Source organism: Anoplopoma fimbria, chromosome 6 (assembly GCF_027596085.1).
Source record: "Anoplopoma fimbria isolate UVic2021 breed Golden Eagle Sablefish chromosome 6, Afim_UVic_2022, whole genome shotgun sequence".
Classification (NCBI taxonomy): Eukaryota; Metazoa; Chordata; class Actinopteri; order Perciformes; family Anoplopomatidae; genus Anoplopoma; species Anoplopoma fimbria.
The window spans coordinates 6,858,275-6,875,925 of NC_072454.1; positions in this window are offsets into that span (position 1 = coordinate 6,858,275).

A 17,651-nucleotide genomic window follows, 5' to 3' on the forward strand; every position below is an offset into this window, starting at 1 on the left:
TGTTAAAGACAGTCATTTTTATAATTTTGACAATCTTTGAATAAATATCATGAAATCTAAATCTGAATGTAGACTTCTATTTCTGGTCAAGTGGCTAAAAGTGGAAGCCTTAAAAAAGAAAGAAAGTAAAAAAGAAAAAAAGAAAGAAAATGTAAAACCAAACCTGTTAAAACTCGACTGCACTGAATAAACAACTATACACAATTATAAAGGAGGACAGAAGAAGAAAAAAAGATGCTATGTTAGGAATTATAAAAATTTAAATATATGAAATAAAACAGCATGTGGTCAATCAAAAGTAGGACTTTTTTTTGTCAATTATTGTACTTACTTAATGTTAAAGACAGTCATTTTATAATTTTGACAATCTTTGAATAAATATCATGAAATCTAAATCTGAATGTAGACTTCTATGTCTGGTCAAGTGGCAACATGTGACAAGTAAGGATGAGATGACGTTGACTGTCTTGTACTTTAAAAATCAACATTAAAAACATGTCAGAACTTTAATAATAATGACTTAATGCTTTAATAATTGTTGGCCTGATGACATAGGTTTGACTTTAAAAGTAGATAAATAAACACAAATGTTCTTCTTTTAACATTATTTAAACATTTTCTACAACCGTAGACGTATGCAATGTAGAGTAGCCCTGTGTGATCAAGAACATAGGTCAGCAACTCTGTCTCTCATCTGTTTGGAGAAACAGACAGGAGTACCAGAACAGTAGCAAAGCAAGGTACTGCTTTATTGCTTTGGTGTTGTGCTTGTACTCCTGTGTGGTTTTCCAGGACTTTTATTTTGACAGTTTTGTGAGGAAGTGATGAGCTGTGATTATTCAGTCTTGACTGTGGCCCTGCAGACTCTGCGTCACCGCCACAATTTAACTTCTGTCCATAATTAGTGAGCAACAGGATCTGGGCTGCTGGCCAACTCTCACTGAACATTAAGAAACTGAAGGGCTCCTGATGTTTTAGATCCATGTGTGTGTGTGTGTGTGTGTGTGTGTGTGTGTGTGTGTGTGTGTGTGTGTGTGTGTGTGTGTGTGTGTGTGTGTGTGTGTGTGTGTGTGGTTTCTCAGTAAAGTTGAGATCATCTGAACTCTCTCGTCTGGTTTCCTAAAAGCAGCTTCAGTGTTTCTGCTGGTCCTGGAAAAGCCTTGAGGACAGATTTAGGTCTTATATTCTTGTAATGACAACTTTCCTTTTTTGTTGTTCAGTTTTATTTTAAGGCCAATAGAAAGTGGAAAAACTCTGCCTTGTATGAAACAAGGAGACAAAACGTTAGAAAGGCCTCGGCAACTCACCTTAATGAACTAGAATGCCTTTTTTTGTACAACAAGGAACACAAGGGAAACAAGCATCATTTGTTGTGTCTTTGTCAAAAGTGACTTTTTCCTTTTATGAGGTAAAATGTTTTTTTTTGTAGCAAAAATGGACTCTCATTTATTCTCTTTTGAAAAATCTTAAGCGTCAGCTTTTCTAAAATTGGTCCGGTCCAGCCGTCAGGTTGAGCTCTGTTTGTTTTTGCAGCTCGGACTGTTCTGCAGCAGTCGGTCCGCGTGGTGTGTTACTGTAACAGCAGATGTGCTTTGCTTCTCTTTTTATGGCGTTTGAGCCTCAAAGTCTGAGTCCAGCCTCTCTGAAGTCCTGTGCACCTGATGTGGAAAAACAAAGCCTGCTGGGAGTTTTGGCACATTGTTTAATATCCAGCACCAGAACTCTGAACAGCGTCTGTAGTAAACACACTTATCGTATAGATGTTTTACACTAAGGATATTTTCTTTCTACATGAAAAGAGAGCTGGGATTTAAATCTGATTATCCTTCAATTCTGGAGGATGGCGGCACCAGGCACTGTTGCATTATGGGCGTCTTATGTAAGAGCAGATGGGCTGTGTCTGACTCATGGATTTATGGGCTGTGGGCTTCTTCTGCAAACATGCCAGGATACGTCACAAGTGCTGGGTAACTAATGCATGAGTCAGGAGGTGAATAAATAAATAGGTGAATGAATGAACGAGTGAATGAATGACTAAGTGACCGAGAGTCCAACTTAAGGATTGCTTCTTTGGTTTTAGGCGTAGCCACATGTACAGTATTTATTTGATGTATTCCAACTGAGAACATTTCAGCAACCTCCCAACAGAGACTGGAAGGTTGCTGGTTAACTTATCTTGCCCCTGAGAATAGCATTAATCCTCCACAAATTTTCCAGAGGCGCAATATTAGGGTTGACCTCTGACCTCTACTAAGGAAAGCAAATTGTAGATCTGTACGATTTTAGGCACAAAAATGAATCCTTCAGATAACAAAAGATCTCCTCCCCAGACAAAACGATCTACAAACGATTCTTCTTAGTGTCCAAACACCGAACCTCCTGCTGGGCTTTAGACAACTCGAAGGTCGAAATTATCTCAGTTGAAATTTCCAACTTCCGACCTCCAAGCATTCCAGGTCCACGACAGAAACACGAACACAAACCATGGCTGAGCAAGAGTGTCTTTGGTAAGAGCACACGCAATTTATCTCTCAGCAGAGCAGCCTCCACATTTCTTGGGGCATTTTTGAATACATTTCCCAAAATACTCTTTCTACAAAGAAGACAGCTTTCAGAGATTGTTTATTTTGACATCAGTTTACAAGTAGGAACTCTGACTTTGAGTGGCATTATATTGTGCTTTTTCTAGTAGGAAATTGCAAATTTTCGAGTTCTGAGTTGTCTGGAGCACAGGATTAAACTGAGGTGCTCGCCAGCTATTTATGTTTAGTGCTCAATACTTTTTATAAAGGACAAAAACAGTTCTTTGTAGTTGCTGAAAGAAATCATTGATCTGTGTTTCGAATAGCCCAAGATGACGTCCTCTAATATCTTGACTTGTCCACAACTCAAAGATATTCAGATTATTGTCATAGAAGAGTAACAAAACTATAAAAATTGATATTTAAGAAGCTGGAATCATGCTACTCTTTAAAATAACTAGAAATGTTATTTATTGAAAAGAAAGGTTATGGGAAAAGTGTAGACTGCAGATACATAATGTCACTGAATGTCAGAATACATTTGATGCCACTTTCTCCTCATGCCTGTGACAGTGAGTGTTCTTAAACTGAGCAGTTGGGTAGACTATAGGACCAGTTGGCAAAGAGGAAACTCTGCAGTATTTTTAACCCACATAAGCATCAAAGCTGCTGACCTACACAACTTTTTAAAAGTCTGGGCACTCCTGGAGAAAATTGCCATATGGAAAAAAAGAAAAGAAAAACAGAACCAAGTCTCTGGGTTTTCCACACAAATCCTAAAGAAGGTCCTATACAAGAAAAGTTAAAGATTTGATCCTGTATTTGACAAAGTCACAAGTGATAAGGATGCAAACACGATAAAGACAAATGCTATGTTTCCATTTTGGTCGTCCGTGGAAAGGATATGATGAAAGATCTTCAATTTCTGCTGCACAGAAAAAACAATGAATAATAATAGACAATGACATGAATTACTTTAGGGATCAAATTGAGTTTCAACTCTTCTGACACTGGGAAGAAGGTTTCCGGATTAAAACTGGCCTAAATTGAGATGAAAAGTGAAGGAATATAAATCTGGTTAAATGTAGCTCAACTAAGATTTGAAAACGTCTTTTGACCCACAAACCACCGAATGAGAGGGAAATGAGCTGAGCGGGCTTTTATTGTTGTGAGACTTTCAGTCACTTTATTTTCACCACCATAAGAAATTCTCGATTGTGAAAATGTGGCGAGTTCATATGCATGCAAGGAGGTCCTCTTTACGAGAGCGCTGGATTCAGAAAACACAAGCAAATGAATGAAACACATACTCTATGACACATTTACAGGGATTTTACTTTTTACACATTTGTGCGGTCTGCTCATCCACTGTGATCACTGTCCGTTTGCAATGATGTGCGAACGCAGGGAGAGGCATCAGTTGTCAGGAGGAATATTTGGTTTGATTCATAGCAACGCCTCAAACTGTGGGAGAGAGAGAGAGAGAGAGAGAGAGGGACAGAGAGCAGAACATCTGGGAGAGAGAAGCAGAATCTTCTTTTCAGACCGCTTGGCAGCAAAACACACACGCCTTTCCTCAAGAACCAGAGTGGAGAAGGAGAGGTTACTCTAGTTCAACTGAGAGTCTGAGAGAGAGAGAGAGAGAGAGAGAGAGAGAGAGAGAGAGTGTGTGTGTGTGTGTGTATGTTTGATGTTTGAGGGAGGGAGAGAGAGAGGAGGAGGGTGAATGGTGCACACATTTCCTGCACGAGGGTGTGTTTCTGTATCCGTTCAGAACATTTCAGTACACAAGCGTCACAGAAGCACCGAAAAGATGAGAAGAAGAACCAAATTAAAGTAAAACAAGGAAAAAATGTAAAAAAAATATATATGTATATAAAAGGAAAAAAACAACAACAACAACAACAACACACAACAAGCTAGTAAATGTAAAGCGAAAGGAGAAAGGCTGCTGCAATAACATATTATGGGAAATGCGTGGGAAAACCACAAAAGGAAAATGAGATAACAAAGACAGAATCCCTTGCAGGATGTTTTTTTCTCTTTTTCTCGTCGGACTGGAATGAGGGTGGCGAGTCTCCACGGCTGAACATTTGTCTAAGTAATTAAAGTTTATTACACATCACTAGTCATGTCTTCTCTCACCACAAGAGGCCACCATTTACCCATGATTCATAGGGTCTGCATTCTTTTCAGTTGTCACAGTAATTATCTTAAAGTTGTTCTCACTGGGATCACAAGCTGCAATGTGACTTTGTTCCAGTGAGACTATTCGTGTCAAGGACCCTTACATTTATAAACATAAGGTCTTGGACCCACATGTGATAAGATTTTGCTTCAGGAACCTCCAGTTGAAAGAATGTTTGCTGTCAGATATAAAAGTTTCAAGGTTGTTCATTGTTTAAGTAAAAGCTCAAAGTCTCCAGTGTTCCCTGTTTGGGTGGCCAAAGTCCACTTTTTGATTTTCGACAAACATTTAATTGCATGTGCAAGCGTTGCTCAACTGCTACTGTTTGACTGACAAAAGTCAATCTTGTGTTGAAAACCTTTAAAAGGTGAACTTTTGGATTTTTACTTCAGAGACAAATGTTTTCCATAGACACGTCCATGTTTGTCTGGATTTATTATCATGTGTTTGTCTGTTTGTGAGTTTGTGTGTGTGTGTGTGTGTGTGTGTGTGTGTGTGTGTGTGTGTGTGTGTGTGTGTGTGTGTGTGTGTGTGTGTGTGTGTGTGTGTGTGTGTGTATGTGGGCATGTTTTCATGACTTGTGTGGACATGAACCTGTTACACAGTCACATTGTGAGGACTCGCTTTCCTTATGGGGACAAAACACACGTCCCCATAAAGTCAATCATTTCTTTATAAGGTGAAGACTTAGTTTAATGTTAGGTTTGAGTTTAGGTTAAGGTTAAGGTTAAGGTTATGGGCATGGGTAAGGATTTGGTAGTGGTTATGGTTTGGATAAATCTCCAAATGAATATAAGTCAATGTACTGTCCCTAAATATCATGAAAACATGAATGTGTGTGTGCTCTTGTCCTAATGAGAACCAGTTTGAGCTTTGACTTTGAAGCGTTTAGAAACAGGAAATTAGGATATTTTTTCACTTCTTTCAAGGGCTGATACATTTTTCAGCATTATTGTTGGTGTGACAAATAGGATCCTCCTAAGTATAGTCGAACAACATCTGTGTGTGTGTGTGTGTGTGTGTGTGTGTGTGTGTCTGTCCCTCAGACATTTACTGCCTCGCATTACCACCTATTTACAGCCTCCTGCTGCTGTAGAAATATGATCTAATTAATCACACGCATCAAGCTGCTCTAATGTTGGAGTCCAGTGTTTGTGTGTGTGTGTGTGTGTGTGTGTGTGTGTGTGTGTGTGTGTGTGTGTGTGTGTGTGTGTGTGTGTGTGTGTGTGTGTGTGTGTGTGTGTGTGTGTGTGTGTGCGTTTGTGTGCGGTGAGAGATGCACCTGCTGGGCCATCTGTGAGACTGTGCTTTAAACACCGAGCCATGTTTGATTCAGACTAATATTAGGTGTAATTTGTAATCATTGGTACAATAAATGAGAAAATAATGAGACTTAGAGATTGTAGCTGGTGTCTTTATAAGTCTCCCACAAAGAATGAAATCAACAGAATGTTGCACACTAGACTCCTCATCATTCCTAATATCACTAAGAGCTATGAAAAAACAAAATTACAATTTCTCTTTGCCTCAAAAACTAAAATCAGTAACTTATACACTTTTAAATAAATCACCGCACTTTGTGATGAATTACAAACTTGTTGAGTGATGTTAGCTAAAGTGGAACAAAGTTCTATACATACTTCTGACAATTAAACTTTATTACTGGCTGAATTTGTAATCACATTCTGACATATCATTCATACTAAGTATAGTGTTAATTGGAGTATGTAGTGTGTTCGCATTGCATATTATATGGATCAGGTATATGCAAGATGCCCGGATGTATAGTATGAGGCGTCAGTTTACCGGACTTGTGCATTGCTTCTCTTCAGAGATTTTGAGCCAGGCTAAAAGCTGCTAGTCACTATTAAGTTTCGATATATTTTCAGGCAAGAAAAGAACCATTAAGATTCCAAATATGTGGTCAAGTTTTTGCTGCAATGTTTTCGGAGATGTAAAGTAGTCAATCATGTGATACAGTCATGTGACTGCATCACATCACTGTCCTGCTTAAGTATACTTCAGTGTAGTGTAGAAATAAACCACTACTTCAAAGTTTAGGCTTGCATACCTTCTTCATGAAAAGTTGAAACATTATTTTAATTAAATGACATGAGTTTAACAAACACGAAACACAAATATAGGCTATTTTGTTAGTTGTTAAGGGAAGGTTCTGAATTACTTAACAAAATCTGTTATGGTTTAAAATAAAAAAAATAACTAGTCTCAATAATTTATTTTTTGACATCAAACATTTCATTCAGCTAATCATTATGACCTTGAAGGAGATGCAAAACTGTGACAGAGGCGACTCATCTCAAACTGCACCATCCAAAATACAGCAGAGGTCCAGATCAGATATGAAAAGGCAGGAGATGAGCAGAGATTGACCTCAAGAGAGCTGTACATGTTCAAAAGGTTGGCAGAATTGGCACTGAAATACTTTTGTCCCTCTATTTGTTCTATCCAAGAGATGCATAAACACTGCTCGAAGCCACACCTGCTCGAAGCCACACATTCCTAAATGGTTGATTCGGTTAAAGCTTGACCGTCTATTAAGTTTTATTGTTGTACATTTAGATGTCATCATGGTGGATTTCCGAAGTTGCTCATGTGAGCAAAACACCTGCTGATGACTATGAAACCACATGACTTTTCCAGTATGTAGAAGCTGGAGTTTTAGATTTATAGTCTGATATGTATACTGTTAATAGATGTCTTGCCCTGTACATTAGTTGTACAATGTCAGCATGCACTGAGTGACTGTATGTCATCCATATGTCTATTCAACATGTCTCACCTTCTGATTTGTTTGAGTGTTAATGGTTCACATGGTAATTGAACGTGTCACTATTACCCAACAGTTGATATAACCTCCAACTTAAACCACATCTAAGAGGTAGAAAGAAACTCTGATTGAATTAAATATCAGGGGAAGAAGCTCAAACTTGTTTTCTTAACTTGTGATATTTATTTGACTAACTTAGTAAAAGCTCCATTGAGGCCAAATATACTCTAAGTCAACACCTCCTTATTTTGGATTTAAAGAATCACCATGAATTGGTGAAAAGAACATTGAAAAATGTTCAAATATATTTAAATGATCCTTTCTGAAACTAGAAGTTAAATGATTTTTGATGATGATATGTCAAACAACGGTACGTGAGTGAGTCACAGGGCGTTATTTCTGTTTTTTAATTTACTTAATTTGATTTTTTTCTATTAAGTTGTTTTGTTGTTAACCTAATTTGTGTCATCAGAAGTTACTCACATTCATCTGTTAGACCCATGAGTCGTAAATCAGAGAGCTAAGGGATTCTGCCCAAGCCGCACAATATGACGACAACGGATGATATCACGTTGGACATCTGTACTTCTGCCATTCTTAACTGGTGTTGCTATTACAATTATTCCCTTGTAGCTGGCGCAGGTTAGCAGCATTGAAGTATCAAGGAGAAATGGAACTCAACGTTTCTAGATGCCACTGCGTTTTGTTCCTATGAGCTTTGCTCACTGGACGTAAATACTGGAAATATGTTTGCAGAAAAATGTATTCCCTGTTTTATAGCTGCTTCTTTTTAATAAGCGCTTTTGTGAAAAATGCTTTTATGGGCCAGTGCGCCTCACATGATGCTTCCAAAAGTTGCAATATCGAGATGAGGCCACTACTATAAATTGCAGTGAGGGGTCTGAGGATGACCCTTAACCAATACACTGATTCTGAAATTACACAGGGCTGTTTCTTTTTATTTTCAATTTTCAATGCTGAGTGCCACAAGTCAATTACACTCAGCTCCATTCTGTTGGGGGGCAGAAATCTCACAAAGACAGATATCTCTAAAATTGGGGGAAACCAAAACTATCTGAATGTCAAATTAATTTGGGTGTACAGAACAACTTGTCATCAGAGGAGAATATCGAACATTCACCCCTTCCATCGGTATCTTTCCATTGGGACAGGGGATAAGATGCAGTCACAAGTGTTGATGTCACAGATTTGTTCAGCTGTGAATGTTCACGATGGCGATGATGCACAGTTACAGCAACCTGAGGGAGGCAGTGTGTGCAGGTATGTCCGGCTGGATGTTCAGATCACGTAAAGTGATCCAGTTACAGACGATTACGTGAAGTCGTATCTCAGTCGCTGAAACCTGATAAGACAGCAGCCATGTGTCAAGGCAAACAGCTCAATGTGTGGAGAGGACCATAAAAGACACAGCATATACACCTACTCAAAGAAAATATTACACCCTCACAAGTCAGCGTATGAATACAAATCAACACACCCTTTTAAATAAAAAATATATTGGCTTCAGGCATTGAAATAAATCCACTTAAATGGTGTTTTTCACTTTCACTTTTTTGGATGCCCGTTTGCAAATAATATTTATTATATTGATTCTTCCAACTCAAAATAAAAAAAATAACACACTTCTATTGTTTAAAATTGTTGTGGCCAATACTAATTTGTGCCTATGAGATGAATCATAAAAAATATTTTTTGTATCAAGTAACAAGCTGTTTTCAACCGCTTTGGAGCCCTTCTCAAATATTTGGTGATTGGTAAACAAAAGTATCTTCTCTATCTTTATTTATTATTTATTTTTGGGTTGAGGTATTTTGGTAAGGTTTGGATGGGGTATTTGGCATAATCGACACCTAACACATTTTCTCATGACATTGACTCAACTTTTATGTCTAAAAGAACAGAGCTGTTTACTGACATCATATCTTTTGCCTTAAGGTTTACCGGAAGAAAAAGTCACCTTTGATGAAAATTTAGCCTGATTTTTTATTGCAGAAGGCAGCAGATTTACTCTGATTTTACTGACTAATATTGTCTTGGTATATAGGGTTATACAGCCTACACTGCTCCATCGTTAATTCACATTTTGCTGCCATGTGTATAATCGCTTTAGGGCTGTAATACCAAGAATGTAATTATTCTGAATAATTATTCTAATAACTCTCTTTTCTTGATTATTATAAAAAAACAAAAACATGTGAGATTCTGAAGTGTTGATGACATTAAAATAAACCAAAGATCAGATCATGATTAAACAAACATAGACAAATGGATAGCTGGTTGTGAATTTTGGTCATTTCAAACAGGTTGGATATTTAAGACTATGCATTTAGTGTAGAGGGACAAAAAGCAGCAGCTAATGACAGCTCAGCTCAGCTCAGCTCAGCGGCGAGGTAGACTTGGATCTTTGATTCAAAATGCACACACACACACACACACACACACACACACACACACACACACACACACACACACACACACACACACACACACACACTGCTCAGACAAAGTTACATGGGCGTGGAAGTAACAGCATATTTCACATATATATTACATGCTGTCACACACCTGCTACCATAAAACACAGTCACTCCCATCCACACACACACACACACACACACACACACACACACACACACACACACACACACACACACACACACACACACACACACACACACACACACACACACAAGCATACAGGAACTCACACACACGCACAAGGCACTGTAGATCTCAAATATAGACAACACACACAAATACATCTCCCTTTCCTTTTCCAGTCACGAAATCTTTGTTTTCACACACACACACACACACACACACACACACACACACACACACACACACACACACACACACACACACACACACACACACACACACACACACACACACACACACACATTAACACACACACACTTCTTTATCATCAGGCTGACAGTCAGAGCATTATGTCATCTTTCTATTCCAGAAAAACACGTGTGGTTCAGTGACACACACACACACACACACACACACACACACACACACACACACACCACATGCTTTTCAGCATCTCAGATGATGGGATGTGAATATATTTTTGGCTCATAGCCTCTTACATAAACATTTCTATATATCTTAATTACAAGTATGTTTTTTATTTCTGTCCATGTCCACTTTGGTCACAGTCTTTCTCTTAAATTAAAACGTGTATTTGTTGAAATATTTGAGTTGTATTTAAAAGTCCTGTAGAGATTATGACAAAAGTTTTCTTAGTGCATCCGTATGAACGATTCTGTGTTTAGAAATGGTGAGGCTTACAGAAGCTCTTTCTAATGTCTTTTTTTGATCTTTCATTTCTTGTACTGTAAACTGTATGAACAGTACTTCACTGCTCGTAATTATGCACCTAAAAAAAACCAAACAGGATATCTCAAGGCAGCATTTGCATCTCTTTGCCTGGGAAAACTAGGCTAAACAAATCATCAAAACTGTGGGTAAAAGTCACATGAAACAAATCAAAAGTCCATTAACGTAGAATAACAAATATGATCCATTAAAAGTTGGGCAAAGGAGTACACAAAGTAAATCTTTCCACAGGGGTCTTCTAGAAGGCATCATACTAGTATCAAATCAGCAGGTTCACAGGCCAGACTCATTTACATTTTGCAAGGACAGCTCCTTATTGAAGGTCCTTTATTCACAATTCAAGCTCACCAAGAGAGAGAGAGAGCACCTCTTTCAACTTAAATCATCCTGCTGCTGCTGCTCCCATTAAGTTGGAGCAGAATATAGAGAAGCACTTTTGCATAATTCATTTCGGACTCTCAGGGAAGATGTCCTCTGAGACAGTAAACAGCAACAACTTATACAGTTGTGAGAGGACAAATAGTTAGGGAGCACATGTAAAGGTTCAAGGTTGTTGTTTCAATTTACAGCAAGGAAACGAGAACACATTATAAGGCAGAAAAAGCTGTACTGATGTAAACTGTGTAATGGTGCAACCGCTTTCCTTCTGCGTCTTTTCTTCACCTTTCTTTATGAAAATGAGAGAAGGACACATAGGCAAATATCTTTCTCTCTCTTTCAAAGTCCATATGGACAGCTAATTATAGTTTAAAGGCAGACATCAAAACTTGTTAGCCCATCCCTGCACTTAAAGTTCCCATAGATGTGCTCCACACACCCCACCAGTCACACATGCACTTAACAGTATCAAAAATCACACACATGGAAGTCTCTCTCATGCACTGTATCATCCGCCTCCTGAGCCCTCACACCCTTTTAAATCTGAATGACCTCTGACCTGCAGCCCGTCTGCAGCCATGCAGTCACTCCTCTGGCATCCTCACAGCCAGCCACAAGTAGCTGGCTCAGGACACCAACATGACATTTCCCACAAATGGCTGCCGTTGTTGAGCCATGTGCTGAGTTGGCCGTCCTGCTTGTCATCATGATTGTCGGTACACGCTCCTAATATGTCCAACAAAACCCTCGCATACGGGAATAGGCAAAATGAAGTCATGTCAGTTTAATGTGACTGACTAAAGCAGAAGTACATATTTGAACCAGAAAAAACTGAACTAAAAGCTTCTTAAATTACAGAACAGTAGTAAGGACATGAGGAATGTACTTCGTTAAACTTCACCTCAGGTGTGCTGTGACATCAGAGAACCAAATGTGAGCCCCCCCTTTTCCCGGCTGCTTTTGGTGTGGAAATCAATTCCAGTAAGCCGCCAGCTCTTGGTCAGAGATGAAACATGGAACCAGCCCAAGTATGCTCAAGTCGATTCTGGTACATCATCCATCACGAGCCTGACACGTCTCTGGCAACCACAAGAGCCAGATTTAGGCCACTCTTGTGTTGGGGAGTTTTGGCCATTAAGGCTGCTATAACAAGGCTAGAACCCTAGACTCCGGTCACCTCGCAGAACTGTTGATGTTGTTTTCACTGCTCGTGCTGTTAGCACTGCTAGCTGCTGACCGTCGGCTCAGCCGTCGCCAGTTGAGAGCCTTTGGAGGCAATCCCTAAACCGTAGATATGCTCTGAAATTGTAATTTTGCACCTTTAAACACACACATGCATGTCTCACATATAGTCACACATAAACTGAAGCAGACACTTTAACATTAACTTAGAGTCACACAAGGGGCCGCTAACACATACAGCGGGTAAAATAAGTATTGAACATGTCACCATTTTTCTCAGTAAATATATTTCTAAAGGTGCTATTGACATGAAATGTTCACCAGATGTCGGTAACAACCCAAGTAATCCATACATACAAAGGAAACCAAACAAATAAATTCAGAAATTAAGTTATGTGTAATCAAATGGAATGACACAGGGAAAAAGTATTGAACACGCTTACTGAAATTTATTTAATACTTCGTAGAAAAGCCTTTGTTGGTAATGACAGCTTCAAGACGCCTCCTGTATGGAGAAACTAGTCGCATGCATTGCTCAGGTGTGATTTTTGCCCATTCTTCCACACAAACAGTCTTCAAATCTTGAAGGTTCTGTGGGCCTCTTCTATGAACTCTGATCTTTAGTTCTTTCCATAGATTTTCTATTGGATTCAAGTCAGGTGATTGGCTGGGCCATTCTAGCAGCTTTATTTTCTTTCTCTGAAAGCAATTGAGAGTTTCCTTGGCTGTGTGTTTGGGATCATTGTCTTGCTGAAATATCCACCCTCGTTTCATCTTCATCATCATGGTAGATGGCAACAGATTTTTATCAAGAATGTCTCGGAACATTTTTCCATTCATCCTTCCTTCAATTATATGAAGTTTGCCAGTGCCGTATGCTGAAAAACAGCCCCACACCATGATGTTCCCACCTCCAAACTTCCCTGTTGGTATGGTGTTTTTGGGGTGATGTGCAGTGCCATTTGACCTCCAAACATGGTGTGTATTATGGCATCCAAAGAGTTCAGTTTTGGTCTCATCTGACCAGACTATATTCTCTCAGTATTTCACAGGCTTGTCTAAATGTTGTGCAGCAAACTTTAAACAAGCTTCAACATGCTTTTTCTTCTTCTCTTGCGTGGTGAGCGTGCATAGAGGCCACAGCGGTTGAGTGCATTACTTATTGTTTTCTTTCAAACAATTGTACCTGCTAATTCCAGGTCTTTCTGAAGCTCTCCACAAGTGGTCCTTGGCTCTTGGGCAACTCTTCTGATAATTCTTTTCACTCCTCTCACAGAAATCTTGCGAGGAGCACCTGGTCGTGGCCGGTTTATGGTGAAATGATGTTCTTTCCACTTCCGGATTATGGCCCCAACAGTGCTCACTGGAACATTCAGAAGTTTAGAAATCCTTCTGTAACCAATGCCATCAGGATGTTTTGCAACAATAAGGTTGCGATGGTCTTGAGGGAGCTCTTTGCTTTTACCCATCATGAGATGTTTCTTGTGTGAGACCTTGGTAATGAGACACCTTTTTATAGGCCATCAGTTGGGACTGAACCAGCTGATATTAATTTGCACTGACAAGGGGCAGGATTGCTTTCTAATTACTGATAGATTTCAGCTGGTGTCTTGGCTTTCCATGCCTTTTTGCACCTCCCTTTCTTCATGTGTTCAATACTTTTCCCCTGTGTCATTCCATTTTATAACACATAACTTAATTTCTGAACTTATTTGTTTGGTTTTCTGTGTATGTATGGATTACTTGGATTGTTACCGACACCTGGTGAAAATGTCATGTCAATAGCACCTTTAGAAATATATTTACTGAGAAAAATGGTGACGTGTTCAATACTTATTTTACCCGCTGTATTCATCATATAGCACTGTCACACAGAATTATGCATGACCCCACATACATCAGACACAAATGTCCAATGTTAATCCTAACACGTATTAAAATGTCTTCACTTTCCAAAAACGTCCTCATCCTTATTTTAAAAGCCAAATTGGTCTTTAAATAGACAAAAGTACAAGTACACACACACACACACACACACACACACACACACACACACACACACACACACACACACACACACACACACACATACACACACTTCTACACACCGTCTCCTGTAATGTCACTTATGAAAATAACTTACATGTTCATCTTATAAATAGCACATACCTCATCCCAACAGTATGATAGAGTCGTCTTTTGTTTGACCTTTAATTAGAATCCAGTTGGAATCAGATTTCATCGTTCATTCATATTAATTCATGATAAAAATTATATGAAATAAAAGTATATACATATTTATGACCTTTAGTGACATCAGTTGTCTGTCACAAATGCTACTGCAGAAGTCAAAGGCTATTATTTATAACACTCCCACTTAGGGATCAACACGAGAATACACACTTCCGCTGCTTTGTCGCCTGTTACCGCTTCCATTACTGTTTCTTGGAATGAAACTCGAGGCCGCTAACACGTTTGGGTTAGAGTCGGGTAGTGGATTAAATGTACTTTTCATCTCACTTTGTCTTTAATATAGTGTATTTTTTTAGTGATCCAACAAACACAGTGTGAACATGCACTGAGGATGCCTCAGTGCCACACATAAAGGACCTCTCAGCAGGATTCTGCTGGCTGCTGTTTGTAAGCAGACACAGTGGCAGCTCCGCTCTGGCTGCGGGACGTCCCGTGCCATCTGCTGTTTAACTTGAGCCAACCTTTGACACACTGATATCTGTGACGACTGCTGATACCCAGTGGTAGGATGGTCTCGGGGTGAGGTAGCATCACAGAGCTTCAGCCATGACACATACGTCCTCTGATATCAGTGTCGCAAATTCCTGACAATTCCATTCAGGTTTTCTAATGCGCCAAATGGAAATGTGCTTAAAATCAGGTGGGTTGAATGCCTGGTCAGAATTCTGTTGCCGACTTTAATTCATACCAATTGGATTGCAATTATTAGTGGATTTGCTTGGGTTGGCGAAGGGACTCTGCATTTTTTTTTTTTTCAAGTTGAGTTCAACTTTGGTTCCCGTTGTCAACCAAAATACCCTTTTAAAGTGGACTTCATCGAAAACTGCTGAAGTGGCGTTCTTGCCCAAGCCAACCAGGCGAGTTAGCAAACATTCAACATTGAATTAAAACTTTTAACAGCATCAAAATGTCTGATCAATATTCCAACAGCATGTTCGCGATCGCTTCGGAGCAGCAGCAGTTTCAGTTAAACAAGTGACCGTAGTAGTTTACATAAATGGTTGGCGTAGCTAATAAACACTGATGAGTATGCAATTGAAATTGATTGAAGGCTCTTACGAGGACACTTACATGTTCTGTTGGTGTTTTATTGAGCTTCTGTTTGTACAAGCAACCACGTACGCATCCAACTGAGAGTCACCAGTGTTTAGGTTTCATTTGCGATCTTTGGTGGTTTATGCCTTTCCATCAACCTTGCAAGACAAGCAATTGCACTGAACTTGTTATAAAATCAACATCACTCTTACAAATAACTCATGATTCTGTTTGCACAAAGCCCATCATTCTGGAACTGTTATCTTTGTCAACACTCTCTAACAGAATATTCTAAGGAGTGTATCCAAGGTCAAGGATGGACTTTAAATCTCACTGACAAATATGTTATTCAGCCTTACAGCTACAGTTGAATCACATTGAGGATAATATATTCATAAAAGAAGGACATGGTTGGATCCAAGGTTGGAGCTCAGATGTGGCTACTGCTGCTGGCGGTCCACCTGAGCTGCAGGCATGAGACAAACCCGTATCTCATGCCAGATGCTGTTAGCCTTCAATATCACTGATGTCACTGCATTGTTTCTCTCTGTCTGACAGACTGGCAGGATTCCAGAGCTGAAGGACTCAGAGGAGGATTCAGCATCCAGTGTGATGAGACAAAGGATGTTTTAGAAAGTAGACTGAATTTAATCTGAAGTATTACTTACATCAGAACAGATTGATGTGGTTGTTCAGGGATGACTCTTGTTCACATGTTGTTTTTTTAGTTGTTCATAGTCAAATATAGAAAGATTAACTTAATCTTGATTGACTATGTTTGCATCTTATGTTGTCTCCTTATTCTATAAAAGAAAATCACAAATGTGTTTTCTTTTTCTATGGTTTCTTTTTTGAGCTCTGAAAATTAATTATATGGCATGAATGGCTTGAATTTTCCATTTAACATTTAAACATGATTATATCATAGGAATACAAACAAATATACCGTATATATTGTTGTATATAATTTAAAACAGATTTATATGATTAGATATATTGTGACAGACAGATCCTAACCCAAGGTCAATTTACTGTTTTTTTCTTATTCCCATTATCCCATTATCACTAAGTAAGGACCTTCATATTTGACAACTAAGCCATCTCCATGACAACTGAGCAAAATTAATTTCTGCTGATAAAGACCATGAGATCTGGTTCAAACCTCTGGATGAAGTTAGTGAATGAACCTTGAGTTACGTTAGGTTACAAAGTGTTTTTTCCACACTTTTTAAAGTGAGCTGGAGAAAAAATATCAGTTTATATATCAATTAAATGAATGCATTTATTTATTTATGGGTGTATTATTTGTTATGTTTGGGTTGATGTTGAACTACTGTTTGGCTTATGGCTGAGTAGTCATGTGTGCTTTCATTCATCTATTCATTTGTTGACCTTTTCTTATCATGTTTTGTCAGTGCTTTTTTAATTACATAAAATGTGAATATATTTTGTGAGGAAGTTGTGATGTAGATCCTACGTAATTGATACAAAGTGTCTGTTTCAGTTATACAGCTATTCCTTTTTTGTTTTGAGTTCAACAGGCTGTAATGAATCATACAAGAAGAAGTGAAACTCATCTGCCTTCATATAGCGGCTTCACCGAACCAGAGTGCAGGTTCTGTTCTGAGTACAGAGACAGAAACTCTTCCATTCGCTCTTTCACTTCCTCACAGATGGAAAAACTATTGCTTTCTTGTCGTTACTTTCAGTATTGATTAAGCTCATTATCACCCTCCACACACAGACAGAAAACAAACCCACAGCAAAAAGGGACAAGTTTACACACCCCCAAAAGGTTGATGAATGCATTTATGGAAATGTCAGACTTGATTTACACAAAGCAGACAGAAATCATTTATTTCTTTAAGATTCTGGGGAAAAAGGAAATGCAAAGCCCTTCATTGAATACTTATAATTTTAACCACAAATTCTG